At 65.0% G+C, this 16,652-nt stretch overlaps 1 long non-coding RNA gene across 1 annotated transcript; it reads right to left on the minus strand.

Moving 5' to 3' along the window:
* Positions 1 to 14,114: 14,114 nt before the first annotated feature.
* LOC308532995 lies at positions 14,115 to 15,988 on the minus strand. The gene is made up of 3 exons (XR_013997020.1): positions 15,617 to 15,988; positions 14,745 to 14,951; positions 14,115 to 14,405 (listed from the first exon to the last, which is right to left on the minus strand). It is a non-coding gene; the product is annotated as an uncharacterized lncRNA (long non-coding RNA).
* Positions 15,989 to 16,652: the final 664 nt, after the last annotated feature.

A 16,652-nucleotide genomic window follows, 5' to 3' on the forward strand; every position in this document is an offset into this window, starting at 1 on the left:
CACCGAGCAGCTCTGCACAGCGCGGAGGGCGGCCTGGCGGGGCCCAGGGGCCCAGGCTGAGCGAGGCCGCTCCCAGCCCCGTTTCCGGCCTCATCTCCGGCCGGCCGGTCTCTCTCAGTCCCGGGTGAGGGGCACCAGCCGATCCGATGCCGCGCGGGGCGGCTCCCGGGAGCTTTGCTCTCGGTGGCCTCTCGGAAGCTGCGAACAACTGAGCTTTGTTCGGGCGAATCTGACCTGGTTCTCCGAGCGAGAGAGCGAGCGGGGCTGCGGTGGCCCGAGCCTGCAGATGAGACCGGGCAGCGGCCGCGTAAGGTGATCCCCGGCCCAGCCTACCGCCCTCCCGGCAGGAATGCCAGTCCCCGGGCCTCCTTGTCGGGGAGAGGAACCCTGAGCGGCCACTCCGGTGCCAAGTGGGCCCAGCTTCCCAGGGGCCCCTCGCAGCACTGGGGGGCGGGGGTGGGGGAGGGGGCGAGGGGGGCTGGAAAGGCCTCAGTCTCCCCCCAACCACGGGGGAATATCGTCCCCGCCTCCCGGTCTGGGCTGCAGAGGGGGGCCAGCTAGGAGCCTTCTTTCCTGAGGGACGGTGGGGGAGGGTGGCATTGCCCTCTTTCTGGGCCCTGGAGAGGCCTTGCTCCCCCCCACCCCACCCCCCAGCAGTTCAGGGTGTGCAGTGAGGCCTAGGCTGTGGCTGGGACCTTCTGCCCCTCAAGGCTGCACCTGGGAAATGGGGGGCCGCCATGGCAGCCGTGCCTGGGCCCCTCGTCCCGGCCAGGCCAGGCATGTCGGGGCAGCGGCTGGGATGCGGGCAGCGGTGACTGTGCCGTCGGAGAGGCTCGCAGGGAGCGGTTTCCAGGAAGGGCGGGCAGCGGGGCGGGCGGACGCCTCAGGCTTGTCCTTCAGAGGCATCTGACCCGCATCCCCGTCAGCCCGGCCTCCTGTTCCCACCAGATCCCAGCGGGAGAATGACTCGCCTGAAACCCAAACCCCAGCCGCTTGGAAGTGGGTTAAATCCCAGCCCTGTTATCTTCCCACCGACCCGTTGAGGGCTGGGCTGGTCCACCTGGAGGGACTGGGGCGGGGGGGGGGGGGTTGCAAAACTCAGTCCTAAACGCTTGACGTTAGCTCCGTTGCCACAGGGTCAAGCGTGTGTCAAGGGTGAGGGGTTGGGGTGTGTGCAGAGGTGGCCCATGGCGGACGCCGTGGGGGCACCAGGCATGGCATAGCCAGCGCCAGCATCTGGGACAAGGGGGGGCATTTCTTGTCAGCGCCGGCATCACCAGCACGCTGCCTCCGGTGCTGGGAGTGAGTCAGCTGGGGGCTGACGCTCAAGCGGCCATTCCTCAGCCTCACTTTATTCTCTAAAGCAGCGGTTCTCAACCCTCCTAACGCCGCGACCCTTTAATACCGTTCCTCACGTTGTGGTGACCCCCAATTTCATTGTTTCAAATTGAACATAGTTAAAGCATAGTGATTCATCACAAAAACAATAGGTAATTATGTATGTGTTTTCCGATGGTCTTAGGCAGGGGTCCTCAAACTACGGCCCGCGGGCCACATGCAAATACAAATATTGTATTTGTTCCCGTTTTGTTTTTTTACTTTAAAATAAGATATGTGTCCTAACCGGTTTGGCTCAGTGGGTAGAGTGCCGGCCTGCGGACTGAAGGGTCCCAGGTTCGATTCCGGTCAAGGGCATGTACCTTGGTTGCAGGCACATCCCCAGTAGGGAGTGTGCAGGAGGCAGCTGATCGATGTTTCTAACTCTCTATCCCTCTCCCTTCCTCTCTGTAAAAAAGCAATTAAAAAAAAAATAAGATATGTGCAGTGTGCATAGGAATTTGTTCGTAGTTTTTTTTAAACTATAGTCTGGCCCTCCCACGGTCTGAGGGACAGTGAACTGGCACCCTGTTTAAAAAGTTTGAGGACCCCTGGTAGGCGACCCCTGTGGAAGGGTCGTTCGACCCCCGAAGGGGTCGCGACCCCCAGGTTGAGAACCGCTGCTCTAAAGGGAAGCTCTGAAACACCCTGTGCCTCTGCTCCTCCTGTTTTGCTTTTGTTTTTTGTTGTGCACGTTGCCCATGACTTATTGCCCAACAATGTGAACAGGAAGTGAACGGGAGAGTTCTCCAAGCCGCTCGGTCACAGCTGCGCTGCCTGTGCTCCCGCAGGACGTGTCTCCACACGCACCTTCCGTCGGATTATCAGAGGTCCACAGCGTGTTTTCAGAGCTGCGGTCCCCATAGCAACCTCTTTATTTTTTGTTAATCCTCACCGGAGGATATTTTTTTCCCCGATTGATTTTTTTAAAATATATTTTTATTGATTTCAGAAAGAAAGGGAGAGGGAGAGAGAGATAGAACCATCAGTGATGAGAGTGAATTGTCAATCGGCTGCCTCCTGTACGCCCCCTACTGGGGATCGAGCCTAAAACCCGGGCATGTGCCCTTGACCGGAATCAAACCTGGGACCCTTCAGTCCCCAGGCCGACTCTCTCTGTTCGCTGAGCCAAACCAGCTAGGGCACCCCTATTGATTTTTTTAAAATATTTTTTTTATTGATTTCAGAAAGAAAGGGAGAGGGAGAGAGAGAGAGGAGCATCAATGATGAGAGAGAATCACTGATCGGCTGCCCCCCACTGGGGATGGAGCCTGCAACCTGGGCATGTGCCCTTGACCGGGAATCGAACTGTGACTTCCTGGCTCACGGGTTGATGCTCAGCCCCTGAGTTACACCGGCCGGGCCCACTGATTTTCAGAGAATGGAAGGGAGGAGAGGGAGAAACACTGATGCGAGAGACACATCGATCGGTTGCCTCCCACAGGCGCCCCCACCGGTGCTGGGGATCAAACCTGCCGCCCTGGCACATGCCCTTGACGGGGAAGGAACCTGAGAGCCTTCGGTGCAGGCGGCGCCTGGAAACCGTTTTTAATCCGGCTCCTTTCACTTGAAATCGGTCTCACGCGTCGACTCCGGGCTTATAACTTGCACGGCTCTTCAGAGTGGCTGTCCCTTAATTCACTTACCCGTCCTCTCACCAGCTCACCGTGGCGCTCTGCCTGCGGCCGTGGCCGGGGACCCCGAGTCGGGGCTGCTGGGTGGCGGGCGGTCCAGTAGCCGCGCTCTGGGCGGTGGGACGGGGGCTGCTTGGACCCGGGGGTTCCTCCAGGCCATTCATTTGTAAAACATGGCCCGCGATGCTCCCTGTCCCAGCATTCCTGCGATCGCCCCAAACCAGACACGAGTTCTGCTGCCGCGTCGTGAAGAGGTTGAATGAACAGGAAATGCCACCTGCCCTAATTACCCACCTGCTCATCGCCAGCCTGCAGGCTGGTCCCTCTCCCTGGCCGGCGTGCAGAGCCTGGAGCCCGGGAGGAAGTCTCGCTCCCAGAGTCACCTGATGGGACCAGAGCAAAGTGGGCCGGCTGGGCAGGAGCCGCAGCCTCAGGACAGACCCGAACCCTCTCCAGGCAGAGGGGGAAGGCCGGGCCTGGCTCTCCCTGCTTCCCCCTGCGGCTCCTGCGAAGCCTCCCATTGGCCCCTGAGCCGGCAGACCTGGCACTGCAGAGTCAGTTCTCCTGCCAGTCATAGGCGAGCCCGGGACGGCGCAGATGGAGGGATGAGCTCGGCTTAAAAGTACCCCTTGTTTATCTGAATGCAGATTTAACTGTCACATTTTATACGGGTGGGACCCAGCGTCCAGGTGCCCGGCTGGTGACGAGGGGAGTCTCCAGGGGTCCGGGCTGAGCACAGGTGTCACGTGATGGACTTGGCCAGCTGGGGGGAGCCCTCCACGTGCAGGAGCCGCTGGCACCTTCCCCCTGTGGGCGGGGACCCGTGGGCGGGCTCCTTGCAGGGCCGAGAGCGGCCAGGTGCTGTCGGTGGCCCTTGTGTCCCGGCTCCTGGAACGGAGGTCGATGCTCAGTGTTTTCATGAGCCTGCGTTTTGTAGGTGAGGAAACGGAGGCTCAGAAAGACCCAGAACTCACCCCAAGAGCCAGAAGCGCTGGCGGTGGATTTGCCTCCTGATCGTTAATCCACACACGGCTCTGGCCCAGGACCTGGCGCTGCCCCAGCCTCCCCCAGCTTCCGGCCCTGCAGCTGGACCCCAACCCTGACCCTGACCCTGACCCCGGCCACAACAGGAGCATCTGTCCGCCTCCCCAGTGCACACCCCGCAGGCCCCCAGTGCACCCCGCAGGCCCCCAGTGTGCACCCCGCAGGTCCCCAGTGCACACCCCGCAGGCCCCCAGTGCACCCCGCAGGCCCCCAGTGCGCACCCCGCAGGCCCCCAGTGCACCCCGCAGGCCCCTAGTGCGCACCCCGCAGGCCCCCAGTGCGCACCCCGCAGGCCCCCAGTGCACCCCGCAGGCCCCCAGTGCGCACCCCGCAGGCCCCCACTGCGCACCCCGCAGGCCCCCAGTGCGCACCCCGCAGGCCCCCAGTGCGCACCCCGCAGGCCCCCACTGTGCACCCCGCAGGCCCCCAGTGCGCACCCCACAGGGAGCAAAGGCCAAGGGCAGAGCGTAGAGAACAGAAGGAGGCTTATCTCCTTATCGGTTCCTCTGAAGATAAGCCTGGAATTCACTCTTCACTCCCCACCCAGCCCTTGACTTTGATTCAGCCCTCACAGCTCCTGTGCGCAAAGGCTGCTGTGGAGGAGGGGAAGGTGTGTCCTGGGGCCCCTCCTGGGCTCAAAGGGGAAGGGCCGGCAGAGAGAGGTGGGTCCTGAGGGACTCCCAAGGGTTTTAAGGAAAAAGGGAACTGATTTCCTGTAGATAAGCTCCTGTAGACCCGGTGTGTGTGCAGGAGTGTCAGTGCCTCTTCCTCACAGCCTCTTCGGGGACAGAGGGGACTCTGACTATTGGAGGACTGTCCAGCCCCAGTCATTGTGGTGCCGAGCGGTGGGGTGTGTGTGTGTGTGTGTGTGTGTGTGTGTGTGTGTGTGTGAGATCTCCCCTAGGGACGGGCTAGCTCCTGCTCTGTCCTCTCCTCAGGTTAAGGTGTCGGGGCTGTGTGAGCCCCGAGGGGGTGGGGACAGTGCCCGTGGGTGCGGACAGTGGCTCCGTGACCCGTGGGCACAGGCGCAGTGCCTGGCAACACAGTAATAACAGCGCATGAGCTCCAGTGTGTTTAGAGTCTCAGCCTGTTTAGCCATTTCAACCTCGTGATGGATCAGGTTCCATCATCACAACTTGGTTGAAAGGGAAAAAGAAAAGGCCTTCACTCCTCTGTGTCCTTCTCTCTCCTGCCCGGCTCCCCAAATTATATACCCGGGGAGAGCCAGGACACGGGGGCCAGCGCCCGTCTGCTGGGCCTGGGGGGCTGTGCCTGGGGGGGGGGCTGTGCCTGGAGGGCTGTGCCTGGGGGGCTGTGCCTGGGGGGCTGTGCCTCGGGTGGGGCTGTGCCTGGAGGGCTGTGCCTGGGGGGGCTGTGCCCGGTAGAACTGTAGCTGGTGGGGCTGTGCCTGGGGGGCTGTACCCGGTAGAATTGTAGCTGAATCTCACATCGTCTCCTCTCTTTCCAAATGCTTTATTTTAAAATCACATAAAAATAAGTTCTCGGCTGGACCTACTGAGCCCTTGGTGCCTGGGAGACGTTCCAGCTGCCCCTGCACCCCGGGGGCTTGGCCGCAGGCTGCATAACCAGGTCTGGGGATGGGGTCTCTGCGACTCTGGGCCGGGGGTCTCTGGGACATGGCAGCGTGTTAGGGTGCAGGCACCGCGGCCACACCGTTCCCCCCTTCATTCGCGGGGAGCATGCCCTGCGCCTACTCGGTGCCACGTGTTCTGGGCAACTGGGAAAATGAACTAAATAAAATAAAAACTACTGTCCCCCCATCAGGTTTGGGAAGATGGGAGCCCTGCGGGTTCTTGGGGCTCAGATGCCTGGCGGTGGGGCGCGGGGAATAACCCGGACAGATCCTCTTCATTTGCCGTTGCCCAGAGCCAGGGCAGGGCCCGGTGGGTGTCGGACAAGTGGGGCTGGGACGCCCCGCCTCCTCCTGCCTCAGCCTCCTCGGGGCCAGTGCAGCCTCTCCTCCCAGCCCTCGGCGGCCACGGAGCCCGGGCCAGTGGCCGTGGCTGTGAGTGCGCAGTGTCCACCCGCCTCCCTTCAGGGTCAGCGTGGTCTGCTGGTCCCCCCATGGTGGCCCCTACCCGCCTGCCAGGGGCTCTGGGACCTTTAGAAGCGCTGCTGGTCGCCTTCAGGCCCCGCGGGTCTCGGTTCGGGATTGTGTTTGTGGAACGAGTGAATGCAGACATGAAGGAGTGCGTGCAGGCACGAACGAGACGACAGCCTGTCCGGAAGGCTGCCGGGAGGGGCTGTCAGACGGGGGGCTGCAGCCTGCCCCCCCCGAGCAGCTTGCCTTGCTGTTGGCGGGAAAGGCCTTCGCTGGGCACAGCTTGCTGAAGGGGGGCCTGGTTGCCCTGATGACACCCCCAGAGCATGCGACCTGGCAGCCGTGCGGGTGCACGCGGCTTAGCACCTCAGCAGATCTCTTCAAGTCGGGGCTTGCGGGCCATAAGCTTCCCAGGCTGCAGCGCCGGGCGAGGCGTGTGTGTGTGTGTGTGTGTGTGTGTGTGTGTGTGTGTGTGGAGGGCGCCCTGCAGCTCGAGGCCACGGGACTCCGGTTCTGTTCTTGTCCCCCGGGGGGTGGGGGAGAGGTCGGCTCCAACCCAGCCCAGATCCAGCCCCGTGGCCCCTGTGACAGCCCCGTCCCCCGTCCCCAGGAAACCCCGTCCCAAGACAGGTAGACGGGGTCACACCTGGGGCTGCCTGGCGCCCCCTCCTCTCTCCATCCCGCCGACAGTCCCGGCGCCTGGCACGCGTACCCAACTCCAGATTTGGGCGTTTGATGGAGTTGGGTGTATTCCGGCCTCAACTCCTCGTAGCTGTGCGGCCTTGGCCAGTTACTCCACCCCGTGGAGGCCCAGCGCCCTCATCTGCAAAATGGCGAAGGGAGGGTTCGGTGGGAAAATGTGTGTGAAGGCTTTGCCCAGGGCCCGGCCAGCGCCGATGGTGGCGGCTGTCGCTGCAGGTGGCTGCTGGGCCCAGGTGTCACCTGGGAGGACGAGAGCCTCTGGCCTGGCAAGGGACCGCTTTCTGGTTCCGGAGCCCCCGGCAGGGCCGGAGAGAGGAGGTGCCAGTGGTACCACCTCCCGAGGCCTCGCGTGACCTCTGCCCTCTGCCTTTGCCTCTAGGAGCCACGCGGACACCCAGCGGCCGTCTCCGGAGGTTCGGTGACCCGGCTGGCCCAGGTAAGTGGCTGCTCGGCCTCGGCCCCTTCGTCTGGGGCAGCAGTGACCCCTCACAGGCTCAGACGGGCTCTGCCGACCTCGGGGCCCCGCCTGGGCAGGGCAGGGCAGGACGGAGGGGGAGCTGCCTCCCAGCCTCGGTGCCCGAGTGAGTGTGGCAGCCTCTCCCCCGGGCCTCCCGGCCTCCCTGACCCGACCCCAGTGTGACCGTCACCGGAGCCCACCTTGTCCTGCTGCTGCCGCACCCAGCAGCCCGGCCCGGCCTGTGCGCGTACTGGCGGCCCCTCCCCACGGTCACTGGGCCAGAGGGGACGGGACTTGCCCCCCGAGGAGACAGCAAGCTCCTGGAGGCCCCACTGGGTGCCAGACCCCAGGCGGGACCAGCGAGGGGACTGGTGTGTGTGGCAGGCGGGCCGTGTCCTCACGGAGCGGCCGTCCTGGCGGAGGCCATGTCCCACCGGAGCGCACTCCCACCTCCAGGCCCCCCGGCCACAGGCTCTGACGGGGACACTTCGCGCGTCCGTACTGTCCCGTGTGGGAGCCGCCAGCCCCATGTGACTGTTGACGCTGGACGTATCCGTCATTGGCTTTATTTTGTTTATTCCTTCATTTGTGTAGAGTTATTTCACTCATTTATTTTTATTACTTTCCACTGAATGTCTGCATGTGGCCCGTGGCTGTAAAATGTGACAGTCCCTGGCCACCTGGGCCCTGGGATTCCGCGCTCAATTCCGGAGCCTCCCTCTGGGCCAGCGCAGACCCCTCCCCACGTCTGTCCTCCAGAGGCCCACACCTGCCGGGGGGCTGGGCACCCCAGACCCGTGGGGTGGCCGAGGGGCCGCTCTTTGCGGGGCGTGGGGGGAGTGGGAGTGGCGTGAGGTGGCGTGTGATGCGTTGATGACCGCACGGTGTGTGTATGAGGCCCGTGGCTGCAGGATGGGGCCGGGCTGGGAGGGAAGAGTGGCGTCCAGCTGGAGGCCCCCGGGCGGGTGAATGACTCACATCTTGGTTAAGCAAAGTCCCCACCCCCTCAGCCATGCCGGGTCGCTAACCACTAGACGGCCTGGCCGCTGCTGTATCGGGGGGAGGGGGCATTCCTCTGGGGCCCCTCCGTCTCCCCTCCGCTCCCCTACGAGCTGGGGCTGGGGCTGCCTGGGTGTGCCGGGCGGGGGAGGCCAGCGTTTGGCAAGTGATGTCTCAGGAGGCGGGCGCCTTGGGCGGCGGGTGGACAGGCCCCTGGCCAGTGCCCTGGGCGCAGGCCGGCCAGTTCTGTGCCGTCAGCACTTGGCGGCGACCACAGCTCCGCCTGGAAGCCTAAGGCATAATTTCCCAAGCCCAGAGCCGGGATCTGGGTTCGCATGGGGCCGCCTGCTGACACGCGCGATCCTCTCCGGGGCGTGGGAGGCGAGACGCCCTTTGCTACCTTCCCGCCTCGCGTCTCTGCCTCCGCACGGCTAGACCTTGGCCCAGGCCGGGCTCTCTCCTGGGCCCCAGCCTCTCAGCCCCTTCGCTCGACCCCGACCCCGACCCCGACCCGGCAGAGGGGCCGCCTCCCACGCTATGCTTCCTCCGTTATTTCGGTTTCCGCGTCTGCGGGTGGGACAGGCCCGGCGCTGTGTCTGCCCTGAGCACGGTCCCTCCGCTCACACGCACCCTCGGCCGCCTTCCCGCCAGCTCTCTCTTCTCTGTCTTGTCTTCCTTTAACAGAGTCGTTAGACATACGAGAAGGTAAAGAATAAACGAGGCACCTGCGCGCCCTCCCCGCCCGCCCGGCCACCCTGCCACGCCCCTGTTCCCGCGGACGCCCCGTCCACGTGCGATCAGCGCTGGTCGCTGCGGCGTGTCTGGGCAGCGGGCTGCGTGTTGCAGGCGGCAGCGTCGTGCGGGGGGCGGCGTCGTGCGTGGGGCGCCCGCTGCTGCTCTTCGCCGCTTCACGCCGCGCTGGGCGGCCCGGGGTCCGTGGAAGGGGTCCTCCGTGGCCCGCGCCGCTGACAATGCCCTCGCGGGGGCTTCTTCGGGCGGATCGGCTGGGTTACGGGGTCGCCCAGCCTGAGCCCGGCCAAGTGCCCTTCCGGCGAGTCCCACACTCACCACTTCCTGGGCCTGCAGCAGCCACGCTGGGCAGCCGCCTCCCAGACCGCCGTCTCCGGCCACCCTCTGCCCCCGTTCCCAGGCCCCGTCTGCTGCCCGCCTCCCTCCGTGCGCCTGTCCCCGAGCCGCCGCCTCCTGCCCTGGCTTCCGGGCGCTGCTGGGACCTGCTTTTGTGCCGACCGCCCCGAGTTCGTGGTCGCCCAGAAAGCGGCGGCTTCAGAAACAGGTCTTTTACAGACGCGGTGGGTTAAGGAGATGAGGCCGTAGGAGAGGGCCCCCCTGCCAACGGCTGGGGTCCCTATGAGAAGGGGAGAGACACAGACATGTGGGGGCAGGAGGAGCCCGTGATGACAGGGGCCGGAAGGAGCCAGTCGGGAAGCGCCCGAGGCCCCAGAAGCTGGAAGAATCAGGGAGGGTTTTTCCAGAAGCTCTGACTCCCCGGCTTTGGACTCTGCCTCCAGGGCTGTGAGAGACCCATTACTACTGTTGTAAGCCCCTCAGCTATGGGGGTTCCTTACAGCAGCAGCCCCAGGAGGCCAGTGCACCCTCCCACCCGGGCATTGTAGGGGGACATGCACACACAGAAGGATCCCCTAAATGCTGCTTGTCTGGTCCGGCTCCCTCCCCGTCCTTCCTGCCCCCACCCACACACACATGTCCCTTCCTTAGGAAGGTGGCCCTGTTCCAGGCCCTGGGGGCCCCACCCAGTGAGTGCTCAGCAGACTCTCAGACACCACACTCATCCTTTCTCATCATAGACAGCAAGTGCCGGAAGGGCGGGCACAGGACACGCTGCCTGGCACAGACTAGCTGCCCAGGGCATGTGCTGAATGGCCAGGTGCCCTGTATGAGGCCACGAGGGCAAACTGGAGGGAGCGGGCCTTTGTGGCGGGAGGAAGGGGCGCCGCGTCCCGGCTGCCCTGGACCTTGTGCCTGGGCTCCCAGCACCCGGAGCTCCTCACTTCCCTCCGTCCTCTGACACCTGCTTCTTCATCCCCCGCGGCTCAGCCTCGCCATCCACCCAGGTCCTTAAGCACGACCTCAGTGTGGTCCTTGACCTCTGCCCCCCAGCACCCCCAGATCAACAGGTGGCCAAAGTCTTGTCAACTCACTCTACCCCAAGCAGCCCTGGGAGGGGCTGCCCGTAGTGGGGGCTACGCCTCCCCTCCCCTTCTCCCCTCTGGAGCCCCTGCACCCCGCAGTGGGTGTTTGCTGAGTCGCCCTGTGCCAGAGACGGGGTGACAGGCCCCGGACCGGCTGCTTACAGGCCCCGGGAACAGCCCTAGCCTGAGTCTCGGCCACTCGCCTTCCTCCCTGAACAACGTGAGCTTCAGGGCCCACTGCAGCGTCTCCTCCCAGGCTCCCTGCAGGCCCCGGGGGCTCTGGCTCGGTCTCTGTCCTGCTCCACCTTGTCCAGGGCGGCTGGGGGCCCGGGGGCCTGGCCTCGGGGATGGCGGGTCTGGCTGGCACAGGGGCATCCAGAGCGAGAGGATGCTGCGCAGCCCCCGAGTGACCGCCTGGGCTCCTGCCTGGACCTCCAGCAACACCGGAGCAGGCCCGGGCAGAGCGGGGGCATTGCTCCAACACCAGGAGGGCCTGAGGTCTCAGACTGCCCTGAGCTCTGTGGACAGTGCCCGTATCATTCGCAGGGGCAGGAAGGAGTGGCGCCGGCCGCGCGAGTGCGTGGCGATGACATCAGTGGGCTCGGGAAGGTCACGGATGACCCCAGTGCCATGCGGCGGCGGCCGGAGCAGGGAGGAGCCTCTGGGGGGCGCGGTGCTGCTCATGAAACATCTGCAGGAGGAAGGCGCGGTCTGCACCAGCAGCTGCCCCCTGGGCATCAGGCCGCTGTGACGGGCTGGCTCGGAAGAACCGCGAGGAGCTGGACGAGTGCTGGGCCCAGGGGACTGAGGGGCAGCGCCAGGCCCAGGGCGCGGGGCCCGGCTGAGCATCAGGTCAAGCTGGAGGCTGAGGCCGCCGCCTGCCGCCGCCCGCGGAAGAAGGGGAGGACTTGGGTCTTGGGGACGCCCTGGACAACAGCCACTCATACTCCGTCCTAAAGACCACCCCGCGGGCCGCAGCGGGGTCAGGTCAGCGACACAGCTCTGAGGCGTTAAAGGCAGCAGACGCGGGCACCCCTGCGGGGACGAGGCCGACGAAAGGCCCAGAGATCAAAAAATCAGAGAGAGTCCGGCTGTCCTTTCCCACAGGGCGAACTCGAACCCGAGGCCAGTGCTCATCCCCGCGCGGTCCTGCTCCCTCCCTCCCTGCTCCCAGGCGTAGGCTGCCTCGGGGTCACAGCCCCCCACTTTTTCACCGCTGAAGGCATTCTCCTTCCGGGGTACCCTGGGCCCAAGCTGTCAGCCCCCCAGCAGCTCGGCCTTGGGGTTCCGCTGCCTGTCCCATCGGCTGGGTGCTCCGTGGCCCTCAGCAGGCGGCAGTAAATGCTGTTGAGTCGCACCCAGCAGGAGAAGCGGGGGGGCGGGGGGGGGGCGGCCAACACTGAGTTTAGGTGGAAACGTCAACCTTCTGTTGCCTCGACGACGGCAGAGGCCTGTCTTTTCGTTTGCCTTCTGGGGAGAAATCTATGGAGACGTGAGTCTCCAGGAGGAGGAGGAGAAGCAAGCCCGTCCGGCAGGGCAGTGGGCTCACGTTTAATTATTTGACCCAAATTAAAACCTCGTTCCTCAGCAGCACGGCCAGATGGCGAGCGCTCACAGCACACGTGGCGGCCGCCTTGGACCCAGGAGAGAGCGCTGACATCATCGCGGGGAGCGCCGGCCGGCAGTTTGCACGCACCGGATGCTGGAACTCACGGGCTCCCAGCGGGCAGTGAAAGAGCAGCCGGGACAGGGTTTTCAGTGTTCCGGGGGCCGTGTGCACGCAGGGGCCCCGGGCAGGCTCCATAAGGACCCAGAATCTGCACCCCGAGATCCCACGGCCTCCTGCCTCCTTCGGGAAAGGTGCGCCAGCTCGCGGCTCAGGCCGGGCTGCAGCCAGGACGGGTGGCTGTGCGCGAGGCCCTTCCCGGTGGAGCCCACCTGACCTCGCCGCTTCTCTCTGTTGTCTTGGTTCCCTCCCACCCTGACCTGGAAGGACTCCCAAGCAGCAGGCCAGCCGGCCCAGATCCTAACACGTCAGCCCGCAGCAGTCCGGGGCAGAGAGTCGCTGGGTTGTATTTATTTAGGAACAGCGGATGGAGGGGCAATAAAAAGCGGGGAGAAGGTTCCGGAGAGGAATGCAGCCGGCCCCAGGCCCGGAATCCGGAATCCGTCCTGCCCTGGAGGCTGCAGCAGCCAGACTGGCTGCCTGGTGGTCTCGGCCAGCTGCCTGCTGAGCTGGCAGGGCCGGTAGCAGCGGCCACAGGAGGTCAGGGGGAGGGGGCTCCTTACTTATAACTCAGGGAAGCCAACGCCAGTGGTTGAGACTTTTAAAGTGAGAGGTTGCAGGGCCCTGGAGCTGGAGCTCTTGGAGGGGGAACTGGTGGATGCCTGCGTGAGGGGAGGGGCGGGAGAGGCGGCCTGAAATCCGAGCCCAGGCCCCAGAAAGTGCCCTGCAGCCCCCCCTCCTCCCGCCTCCGCAGGGCCCTCTCCCACATGGGCACCCGGCGCAAGGCCATGTCCATCCTGCAACCCCTTCCCGAGGCCCCTGCTGCCCACGGCAGTCCCCCCAGGTGCTCGCTCCTTTCCTCCGGGCCTGGCGGTGGGAGCTCAGGGACCCGGGGATCCTTTTACTTTTGGGTCCCCTCCCGGGGGGTGCGGGAGGCACAGATGTGCTTCCTGGAAGGGGGCAGCCCTCACTCTTCCTCCCTCTGCCCCGGGCCCTCGAAGGTGATGGTGGCATCGCCAAGAAAGGGCCGCGAGTATGGGAACCCGGGTGCAGGTCTGCGGGCTGCAGGACAAGACGCCAGCTTGAGCGCCGTCTGGAAGGGGCTGGGGGGCAAGTGTGCCCACCCCAGGGCGTGACCAGGCTGGGTGCGGGCGCGGGGCCCGGTTGGCTGGCACAAGCAGTTTCCCAGAGCTGTGGCCTCGGGGACAGGGACCCTGCCTCCCTGGGGCAGCATGTGTCGTGGGTTCATGGGTTTGCCAGTTTGTGGGTTTGGCGTGGGAAGAGCTGTAGGAAGGGAGGCCGGCCCCCTGCTGGGACCACTCGGCCGTTTACTGTGCCTGCTGTGCCTGGCGCCCCTCAGACAGGGAGAAAGCTCTGCAGAATCCAGAGCCCACCAGTGCTCTGGGGGCTGCAGCCACGTGGGAACCCACTTCGGGGATGGGGGCTGGCCTGACTCAGTGAGCAGCCGGGGCCTGGCCCCGCTCCCGGCCTGGCCTCACCCCACCTCCCCGCCGGCCTCTGCACTGGCTCCTGACTGACTCAGGTCTCATCCAAGCCCATCGGTGCTGCCAGGTTTTTGGTTTCAAATGATCCCCCGCGTGGCCAGGATGCTTGGACGGTTAGGCACGGCGGGGGGAGGACCTCGAGCCAAGCTCTGCCAGGGGAGACCGAGGGCCGGGCCGAGCAGCTGCCCCGACCGCAGCAATGAGCTGGCGTGAGCGCGCCGGCGCGACAGGAGGCGGCCAGGAAGGGTGAGCCCTGCCGTGGCGGCCCTCGTCCCGCCCACCGCCGGCCGGGGCTGCCGCCGCCTCCGGAATCGGTGCCAGAGAGACCCTTTGTCACCAAAGAGGTTTCTTTATAGGGCTCTGCAGTTTCTGAATTTAATACAAAGAACATGTTACCTTTATCATCAGAGAAACCAATAAGGAAGGTTTTTTAAAATCAGAAAAGAGATGAAGTAACCCAAAAAGTTCCCACGGTTCCCGTTGCTCTGACTTACTAACTGGTTTGCCGTTGAGTTCTAGAAGGAACGGTCCTCAGCAGGAAACGTCACACGGGGGACGCCGGCTCTTCAGTCCGTGGCTCCCGTGCGCGTGGCTGTCCTGTGGCTGCGCTAGCGCATGTCCACACGCTGGGGGCGTCGCGTCGTCTCACGGCGCTGGAGGCCGCCCTCCCTCCGCAGGCTCTAAGGCAGCGATTGAACGGCCCTTTCACAGGGGTCGCCTAACCCATCCTGCATATCAGATATTTACATGACGATTCATAACAGTAGCAACATTATAGCTATGAAGTAGCAACGAAAATAATTTTATGGTTGGGTCACAACATGAAGAGCTGTATTTAAAGGGCCAGAAGGTTGAGAACCGCTGCTCTAAGGAGTCCGTTCCGGCCTCCTCCCGCTCTGGGGGCCACCAGCACCCCTTGGCTGGTGGCCGCCTCCCTCCCGGCTCCAAGGCCAGCATCTTCCCATGGTCCTGTCTCTGCTCCGTCTCCCACCCCCTCCACTGCCTGGCTGTCAGGTCTCCCTCCGCCTCCCTCTTATGTGGGTCCATGGGATGCATTGAGGGTCCACCTGCAATCCAGGTCGCGTCCCCTCTCAGGGTCCTTCGCTAAGTCCATCTGCAGCCACTCTTTCTCCACATGAGCTCCGGGTTCCAGGGATGTGACATCGCCAGGGCCGTCGTGCAGCTCACCACAGCGCCTGAGCCCGGCTCCCCTTGGCTGAGACACGGTCCCACCTTCTGTGTCCGTGCAGCTGTCTTTGGGGTGTCCTCCAGCTCTGCTGAGGGCGGGCGGGGGCTGTGCTTGTCTCCCAGAGTCTGAGAATTGTCCCCCCGCCCCCCCCCACACACACCCAGGAAGATGCCCTTGTCACTGGGCAGACTGCATTTGGGATTTTGTCCTGGGCGGGAGGGGACGGGGGCTTGGTGCCACCCAGCTCAGGTGGCCGTGGCGGGCAGGATCCGCGCACTCAGAGGCCGCCCGGGAGGGACGGGCAGCAAATAACGAAAATGAGCCAAGGGCAGACGGGAGACGTGGTTTCACCTCAAAGGGGTGGCACCTCCGGCCCAGCCCACGTGGCCGGGCAGGGCTCAGGCTGCGGCCACAGGCCCTCGCCTTCCCAGGAGAAGCGGAAAGCCTGGCGTTCCGGGTGAAATCGCTGAGCGGCCAGCATTGGAATGGCGCACGTTTCTTTGAACCGGGTCAGGCGAACAAGCCCGGCTCTGTCTGTCCCCAGGGCTGCCCGTTCCAGCCCTTGAGGTGCAAGAAGCTTACGGAGCAGAGGGGGTGTCCCCAGCTCCCCGCCCCCCAGCCCCGCAGCCCCGGGGACCCCAGGCCCACAGCGGCTGCGAGCCCCCAGCCCGCCGGGCCCTGCCCCCTGCCGGAGGCGCTGAGTCTGGGGAAACGGGCGGGCGGCTCCCCCAGGGGACAGCTGAGACTCACTGACTCATGCGTGTGGTAGGAATCTTCCAGGAAGTCTGTCCCGCTCTCCCGGGCGCTGGGCGGGGCGCTGCCTCTGCCACCGCGGACACCGGGCACCGCGACGGCAGCTGCTGCGTGGGCTCCTCGGGCAGGTGCTCCTGAACGGCCTGGGGTGCGGCCGCCCCTCCTTCCTTCCGGCCGCGCTGGGCCGGGGTGCGGCCGCCGGGCAGCCGCTGAGGGCAGGCGAGGCCGGCCCGGACCCCGCTGCTCAGACGCCTGGACCAGGGGAAGCCGTGGCGTCGGGAGCTGGGGAGTGAGAGGCGGTGGACGTGGCCAGGAATCTGACGCCGAGCTGGCTTCCAAGAGGCTCAGGGAAGCTTCTCCAAGTGGATATTAAAAAGGAGCCGAGTGGGTGGAGAGAGGCCGCCGGAAGCACCGAGCAGCCGCCGAGCCTGGACACGGTCCTCCCTCCGTGGTCCCGCCGCCTGCCCGCCCGTGGACCGGGACCCGGGCCGTGGGAGCCCTTCGAGGCCCACGGCTGCCCTCGCTCCTCCCCCTCCCCCCCCCCCCTCCTCCTCCTCCTCCTCCTCCTCCTCGCTTTCCTGCTCCCCGTCGCTCTGGTTTAGAGACAATGCTACACAGCGCGGGGCACATATGAGCAGCACATGGAGATGTGATCGGAGGGTTCGCGATCGCAGCAGATTGAAGACATTAGACCAGACAAAGGGTGTTTTGGAGGAGGAGGAGGAGGAGGAGGGAGGGCGACGGGAGGAAGGGGAGGACGCCTCTGGAGAGGGGACCGGGACTCCGCCCGCTGCCAAGTCTGTTGAAGTGATGGAGAGAGACCGGATCTCAGGTAGGCGAGCCCCCTGCCCCCCAGCCTCCCTGATGCTTCGGGAGTGGGCGCCCAGGGGTGACTTGGGCTCATTCCTGTGGACGTGTTCCTCCTCCTGGTGACCGTTCCGAGGTCGTGGCAGGTCATGTTCCTAAAGCGAAGCCGCACTGAGTCCCCTCCCCGCCCCCCGTGCCACTCACTTCCGCACGGGGAGCGGCCGGG

This window comes from Myotis nattereri (assembly GCF_964212035.1).
Source record: "Myotis nattereri genome assembly, chromosome: 16".
NCBI lineage: Eukaryota > Metazoa > Chordata > Mammalia > Chiroptera > Vespertilionidae > Myotis > Myotis nattereri.